The sequence below is a fragment of the Limulus polyphemus genome, unplaced genomic scaffold (genome assembly GCF_000517525.1).
Source record: "Limulus polyphemus unplaced genomic scaffold, Limulus_polyphemus-2.1.2 Scaffold1317, whole genome shotgun sequence".
NCBI lineage: Eukaryota > Metazoa > Arthropoda > Merostomata > Xiphosura > Limulidae > Limulus > Limulus polyphemus.
The window spans coordinates 151529-159977 of record NW_013666927.1 but is presented as its reverse complement, the minus strand read 5'-3'; positions in this window follow the sequence as shown (position 1 = coordinate 159977).

The window sequence follows — 8449 nt, the reverse complement described above, 5'->3', positions numbered from 1 at the left end:
AAACCCGGATTCTAGCGTTGTAAGTCCGAAGACATACCGCTGTGCCACTGGGGGGCAAATAATAACAAAAATTGCTATACGCATAAAATCTTAAACTAGATCTATTGGCGTCATAAACGGGAGTTCCCTAGTTCAATTCGTTGAAAACAAGATTATTTAAGCAATGAAGCAAGATAACGTTCAAGATTTTGCAAAATATGATCGTCTGTGATTAAAATTTACATGTCTAAGTTATATAAACACTACAGTAGGTGTTGTTAGAAATTCCCAATGCAGTATTTGTACGTCGATCAACTTGTATTATTTGTAAAAAGAAAAAAAAAGTCTGAGTGTATGTTGTTAAGCGCAAAACTATATAATAGACTATCTGTGCTTTTCCCACCACGGGTATTGAAACCTGATTTTAAACATTATAATCCCTCAGATTTACTGCTAGCCACCAAAGGGCATGTAAAAAAATAAAGGTTTTCATGCAAAATGTTTCTAAAATACTTGCATTGTTGATGTAACGGTTTTTAAACACAAAATTATTGATCTGTTTCAAGTTTCGCACAAGTTCACTTAGTTTCACATCCTCGGACACGTTTGAAATAGCAAATTTAACACCACATAAAAAAATATGACGTGCAGGTAATAACGGGAAAACATATTCAATATTGCGATATTTAATCACATGTAAGTATAGTTATTTTCTGACGGATTAATGAGACGTTAGTGAATATAAAAAAACACATTATATTCCAATTTAGGACAACCTCATTTATGGTTTAACTAGTTATTTTCTGTAAAAATATATGTGTATGGTTCTAATGCTAAGTGTGTAAAAACGCTTTAGTGGCAGTTTTATGCATATTCTGAGGAAAAAAAAATATTTAGGTAACTTTGTCGAAATTTCTATAACTTGTTATTTCATTGACGACACCATATCTTGCATGAAAGTACCATATTATGCCAGATATTTCCATGCGCTACTAGTTATAGTAATTGGATATATATGTATATTTTTTAAGTTCATTCGTTTCATTTACTCATGCATAGAGAGGATAAACAGTATAGTTAAAAATTATCCTTCTCTTACACCTTTTACTATTTTTAAGGCGGCCCGGCATGGCCAGGTGGTTAGAGCACTCAACTCGCAATCTGAGGGTCGCGGGTTCGAATCCCCGTCCCACCAAACATGCTCGCCCTTTCAGCCGTGGGGGCGTTATAATGTGACGGTCAATCCCACTATTCGTTGGTGGTGATGACTAGCTGCCTTCCCTCTAGTCTTACACTGCTAAATTAGGGACGGCTAGCGCAGATAGCCCTCGTGTAGCTTTGCGCTAAATTAAAAAAAAAAATGTTGACAGAGGATGAAGGTGACTGATACAATATTGAAGTTCATCCTAAAAGTGACCAATCTGATTGAGTTCCGGTGACTGTGTGTTGGCCGACGAAGATGACTATTTTAAGCACAGCGGTCAAAACGAAAAATGATGAAATGTATCAAATTTTGAATACTTTGTTTTAACTACTGTAATCATGATTTGTCAAAAACAAAATGAAATGATATTCACTGTCTAATTTAGCATACCTCGTCTAAAAAACTGAAGATTATTATGTATGGATAACTATAAGACTAAACTCTTTACTACCGCCATCTATTAATACATGTTTTAGTTAGATATGAGTAAACGTTTGATTTTTGGTTTCGAAAAAACTCATGTAAACATACATCCAACTCTATATTAGCGAACTTATTAGGACATTCTAAGGCAGTGTTTTTCAACCATTTTTTTGGCTTAGGACCCACTTGTAAACAGTGACGGTCAGTCTTGACGCAGTATATAGTTTTAGTGCATCTGGTTTAATAAATACTTACTAAATAAATAACTGTTGTATTACCTATTTTCAAAGACCGTCCGCGGCCCTTCCATACATTTTAACGACCCACTTTTGGATCGCGACCAAATAATTGAAGAAACTGTTCTAAGGAGTACGGGTTGGTCCTCCCACTTTAAAAGCTGTGGATGTGTTATAAGAGTCACAGTCAATCACTTAGCGTGTATGGTTGGCGGTAGGGTGCTGCTGACTGGATGCCTTTCTTCTGGTAAGTAGTTCAAATTAAAGATAATGGCGGAGAGCTTTAGTAATTTTGCCATAAATACAAAACATACATACAGACATTCTAAAGTCCAACATAAAAGTACCTTAAAAAATCAGTAGAAATATCTTTGAAATATGATATGTTGCAGTTACATCATGATTCACCGTTTATATCTTGAAATATATAAGTAGAACGACGGTAACAGCAAATATTCGACACTTTGTTTTCGCTAATGTACGTTTATGTTTCGGACGTTTCGGAATATTCACATTCCATCTTCAGCGACTGTATTAATTAATCGATAGTATTAAATACACATATTCATTTAGTTGGAACATTTATAGTAGCATAATGCGAAAGAAAAAACAATTTAAAACAACAACAACCAGCGGGATTTAAACAGGAAATAACAAAATGTTAACAATTATATTACGAAACTAGTGTGGTAAAGAAGGGGAGGTATAGAGATAACATTGCATAGTTGACAGTGTGCTAGGGATTCAATGACGAGGAACCCACTTTGAGACTAATAATGGCTGGAGACGGCTTGAATGGGTAATGAAGAAAAACGTTAATATAAGTTTAACATAACAGCAAATGTTCAAGCCGTCTCCAGCCATTTTTAGTGTGCTAGGGATATTTATAATAGGCTTAGCTGTAAAGAAGTTGTGTTATTGTTTAGAGTGGGGCGTTCACTTAAAATGAACAAGCTTTCTTTGATGAGAAGTTCTGTGTTGGATGAACCGGTCGAAATTACTTTAAAATTGTTAATCAGAATAGGGTGGTTGTTATTTTCACTGTGTAAGTGGATTGCTGATTCAGGCGGATTTGATAGTTTATTACCAGTCCTACTCGATATCCACATATGTTCACAAACTCGTAGGTGTAATTGGCGTGTGGTTTTACTAATGTAAGTGGCATTACAGCCACAACACGTATATTTGTAGACAAATTTTGAATGCATGGGGGTAGGTAAGCGGTCCTTTGTTTTAAATAAGTTTTGTATTTTAAAGGGTGTTTTAAATATCATTTGTAGTTGGATTTGTGGGTAAAATGTTTTAATTAATCTTACAATTTGGATCTTCATTATGTAAGATTGTTTTCCTAGGAAGGGAGTGACCAGACGTAATTGGAATTTGTTAACAGTGTATGGTTTCTTGGAGGGTTCGTGTTTTTCAGAAAGGAACTTGTTTGTTATAGCTTGGGTAAATTGGGTGGATAACCGTTATTTGTTAAGATGTTTTTGTAGGGTAGTGATTTCGGTATGGATAGAGAAATAGTTAGAACAGATGTTGTATGCTCAATTGAGGAGATTTAGGATGAGGTTACTTTTAAAAGAGTTAGGAATAAAACTATCAAAACGAGTATGTAGTCTAGTATAAGTTTCTTTACGATAGACAGAAGTTGTAAACTGGTTATCTAATTTTTTAATTAAGACGTTGAGGAAAGGTAGTTTACTGTTTTTTAATCCCGCAGGTAAATTAATGTTTGGGTGCTTAGCATTTAGGTAGTCCAGAAACTTTTTGATGTGATTATGGTTTCTAAAGAGGAGAAATGTATCTTCAACATACCTTTTATAAAGTGTTGGTTTGAACTCCGCTGGACAGGTGTCTAGCCAGGAACGTTGATAATGAGAAAGAAATATGTTGGCGAGGGTCGGTCCTAAAGGTGACCCCATCGCCACGCCATCTATTTGGTCATATAGTTGACCGTTGAAAACGAAGTGGTTGTCCTTGAGGGAGAGATTAAGTAGTTCCTCGAAGTGTTGGCGATTAAAAGTTGTGTATTTTTCATGATTGTTGGGAAATTGATAATTTGTATGGTTTCCTGGAGTGGAATGTTTGTAAATAGGGATTCAATGTCAAAACTAGTGAGTATGTATTGGTCAGCGTCATTTACAATAGAGATTTCTTGTGTGAAAGAAAAATAAGCTCTTATTGAAAACTCGTTGTTAGTGAAAGGGTTAAGGATAGTGACAAGAAACTTAGCCAATTTATAGGTGTGAGAACCGGTGTTAGATAAAATAGGCTAGGAATCCCCTAGCTTGTTAAGGGAGTGTTATTTTTGTGGACCTTAGGTAACCCGTACATAATACCGGGGTGGGAGCCTCGGGGGTAGATGTCTTCAAAATCCTTTTCTGAAATGTAGTTGTGTTTTTGTAATTTCTCAAAGCTCGTTGTATTTTACCTTCACGTTTTATAGTTAGTTTCAGCCAATTATTATTTAAGGTTTTGAATTTTGTTTTATCATTTAGGATGTAATGCATTTTTTAAAATATAATCAGGCCTATTGAGTATGACCACACCCGTTCCTTTATCGGGCCGAGTAACTATAATATCTTCGTTTTGGGCTAATTCTTTCAAGGCAGTGCGTTGTTCTTGTCCAATAGTGGAGGCGGGTTTAGATGAATTGTATTTATGGAACGAAGACAGGGCGGTGTTCTTTAATCTTGTTTTTATGAAGTCCTCTACGTTAATGGAACCTTTCTGGTTGAAGATAGGTTGAAATTTGAGAGTTTTGTAAGTTGTTTCGAAGGGGTGGAGGTAGTCAGAAATTTTGAGTTTAGGTGGAGGTAAACCAAATTTCAGGCCTTTAGCTAGGGCACTTTTACACAGTTCGCTAAGATCCACATCACTAAAATTAAAAATCACTTAGCTTGGATCAATGCCGTTGTTGTCTTTATCCGTATTAGTTTGGTCAGCTTGGTGTTCTGTCTGTGCTCGAGGCGGCTTTTGGTTTTCGTATTCACATTGTTCATACGATTAAGTACATGGTCTTGCCAAATATAGAATGCAATAAACAAACACACTCAAAGTTATAAGAACTGATGAACTTACCTTATAACTCTGGATCAAGAGAAGTATGCAAAATTAAATATTACGAATTGTGTGTCTTCGTACACTTATCAGGTAATATTAGTTACCTAATAGTTTCATCGATAATTTCTTAATGATATAATAATACATTATAAAAATAACTTTACTAGCCATTTTACAATTAATGTAAAACTCTCGCCATCTGTCTTCTGTGCTAGATATTAAAAAATTGCATATGATTTTAAATCACCACTCGTTCATTGTTCTTTTAGAAGTTATGGGTATTCAGCAGTCAGTAAACTCAACACAAGTTTGTTTTTGAATTTCGCGCAAAGCTACACGAAGGCTATCTTCACTAGCCGTCCCTAATTTAGCAGGGAAAGACTAGAAGGAAGGCAGCTAGTCATCACCACCCACCGCCAACTCTTGGGCTACTCTTTTACCAACGAATAGTGGAATTGATCGTCACATTATAACGCCCCCACGGCTGAAAGGGCAAGCATGTTTGGTGGGACGGGGATTCGAACCCGCGACCCTCAGATTGCGAGTCGAGCACCCTAACCACCTGGCCATGCCGGGCCGACTCAACACAAGAGAGACTAAATACAACATACTGCTGGACTGCGATAGTACAATGGCAAATAATGAAAACTTAGTGTAAGGTTAACTATAGATTATTGTTAATAAGTTCAAGTTAAAATATGGTAAACTCACGATAAGCTGTGAATGATGAGAAATCAATAGTTTTAAAAAGTGAGTGCACAGTTGCTTTGCTTCAACATGATCTCTAACGAGGAAATGAAATAATTTTTCTATCTAATACTTGATAATCGCTGATAAATATCACCATATTTATTATCCTCCCTTGAATATTGTATATTTACGATGCAAAATATCTACCATAATAGGTTTTTATTAATATAATAATTAAAGGATTTATTTCATTTATATATTTGGAAAACCGACGACCAATATTTGTATCAAACAATCTTTATTTATCAAAGCTACTTGAGAAGCTAAACCAGGTAGAATCTTAACAGTTTCTTTATTCTTTAATTGAACACTTACCCACTAAATAAGAGTGGATTAATAAATTAATCTTTATTTCACCATCTGCTTTAGACCAGTTGTGTAAACTATTTGAATTTCTTCACTTCTTTTTAACTTATTATTTTATATTTTTCCAACTTTTGACTTAAACTTGATATACCCGATCACAATTTCACGAAACTTTAAGTCCAAATAATAATAATATATATATATGTGTTACTATTTAAAGAACAGAACATTGTGTAGCGATCAAGAAGAAAAAAAAAAACATCGCTGATACAAACTTCTTCACCGAATTTGGGCAACTTCTAACATTTTTTTTTTTTTTTTAGCGCAAAGCTAAACAATGGACTATCTGTGCTCTGTCCATCGCGGTGAATCGAATCCTAGATTTTAGCGTTGGAAGTCCGTAAACTTACCGTTGGCTCACCTAACGACAAGTTTCGGCATTCAAGAACGATCAAACATTAAATTTTAACCGGATAAAATGTTTCTTATATATATATTTTTCTGGTATAAATTTATAAAATTGGAACAATGCTATTCAGAACGTTACCAGGTCCGTATCGCAACATGTTCGATGTTTTAAAACTTCTTATTTAAGTTTAATCTATTTACCTTAATTAGATAAACTTGTCTTTAGGGCCAGATTATTAAGTAAGTAGTATCATAGTCTCATACTCCTCACAGTTTTGTTGTGGAGATTTTGGCATCAAAAATACCGAGGTATTAGTTAATGCAAGGAGCTGTACCAAAAATCGACTTTTGTAACTAAAGCTTAAAGTATAATAAGTTGTAAAATTTGATAGAAGTAGATCCGTTATCAGTGCTCGAGATACTTTTTGCTACGATCAGCACAGTACTGATCAATATTCCCTTCTATCAGTATCTGCCAAAGATATCAGTATCACGGACAAGCGTCTATATGCTGGTTTATGTAACGATTGAATCATTTATAAGAGTTTGAATGTATCAATATCATCTTATTGTGTATTTGGCTTCAAGAAAGTACTACAAAAATACTTACATACGATTGACACATTTATATATATTTTTATTTTTTTAATTCTCTATTTGTATGGTTGTGAAAGGTTTATTCTTCTTCTGTTCTTAGCACTGATTTATTTTTTAATTGTAGGACTGGGATCATACAATGAAATTTATGGGCTTAACATTACAATTCCCATTAAATATCGCCCCCAGTGGCACAGCGGTATGTCTGCGGACTTACAATGCTAGAAACCGGGTTTCGATACCGGTGGTGGGCAGAGCACAGATAGCCCATCGTGTAGCTTTGTGCTTAATTCCAAACATTCCATTCTCATTAAATAGTCTATCTTTTCAGCCTTCATAGAACACCTGAATTTTGCCTTGAGCCTGTTTTTTTATAGAAAAGGCTCTTTAACAATCACCGCTTGTTACACAAAAGCATAAAGTTATTTGACACAATTTTAACATGTTAGGAAGTTGATCACCATGCATTTTAATAACCTCTTTTACACAAATGTTCAGTTTTAAGTTTTTATCTGTGCCTCTCAATATGCTTTTGAGCCTAGGTCATTCATTGTGTATCAAATCATTTTTGTTAAAAACGGGCATAACTTCAGTTTCAGTGTTTTTCTCAGCATCATTGAAATTTTGGTGAATTTATTTGGTTCCATAAAAATATCGGAGATCAATAATAGCCCTATCTGCTAGATATTCGTCAAATATAGAAGGCTCTTGTTTGTGTAAAGAAATCTATAGATGTTGCCGAAGATAAACTTTTGATGTTTATTTAGGAGGTTCTAGAGATTATGTAAATAAAATACGAAAACTTTTAAATGGAAATAAGTATTTTTATCCTTATCATTTCACGCAAATACTTTATTTAAAAAAAAAATCTGATTTTTTGTATTCAAGATACTTTTTCACGTTTACTATAAGACTGCCAATTTTCGTGAAGATATGTACACATAGTAAATTCGGAATTACAGTAATCGTTAATTCTCCAATACGAACTCGGTCCATTGCGCGAGCAGCATTGCTAATGACGAAAGTGATTTACGTGCGCTTTTATGCTTACAGGTGAGAAGAGAGTAGAGACCGTAAAATCAGTATAAAACAAAGGGAAATTTCCGAGAAACGGCTTAAATAAAACAGTGTGTGGAAATAATCAAGTTTCCAAACCACCGAAAACATTGATATTTGAGGGTACTATCGATGATTGTTATCAATTCTAACAGTCACCATCGATACATCGCTATCGTTACGTCCATAATCGCAATCATTATACTCCCAGTTGTGATTTGTTTTCTTTTCAAGTACGATGCAAGAGTCTATGTGGAAAAAAAACAGGCATTTTTTACAGTGTGCAACCACTATGCACATCAATTATACGGTTTTGTATCGATTGGGCCCGGCATGGCCAGGTGGAAAAGGCGCTCGACTCGCAAATTTAGGGACGCGGGATCGTATCCCCGGCCCTCCAATCAAGATCTGCCTTTCAGCCGTGTGG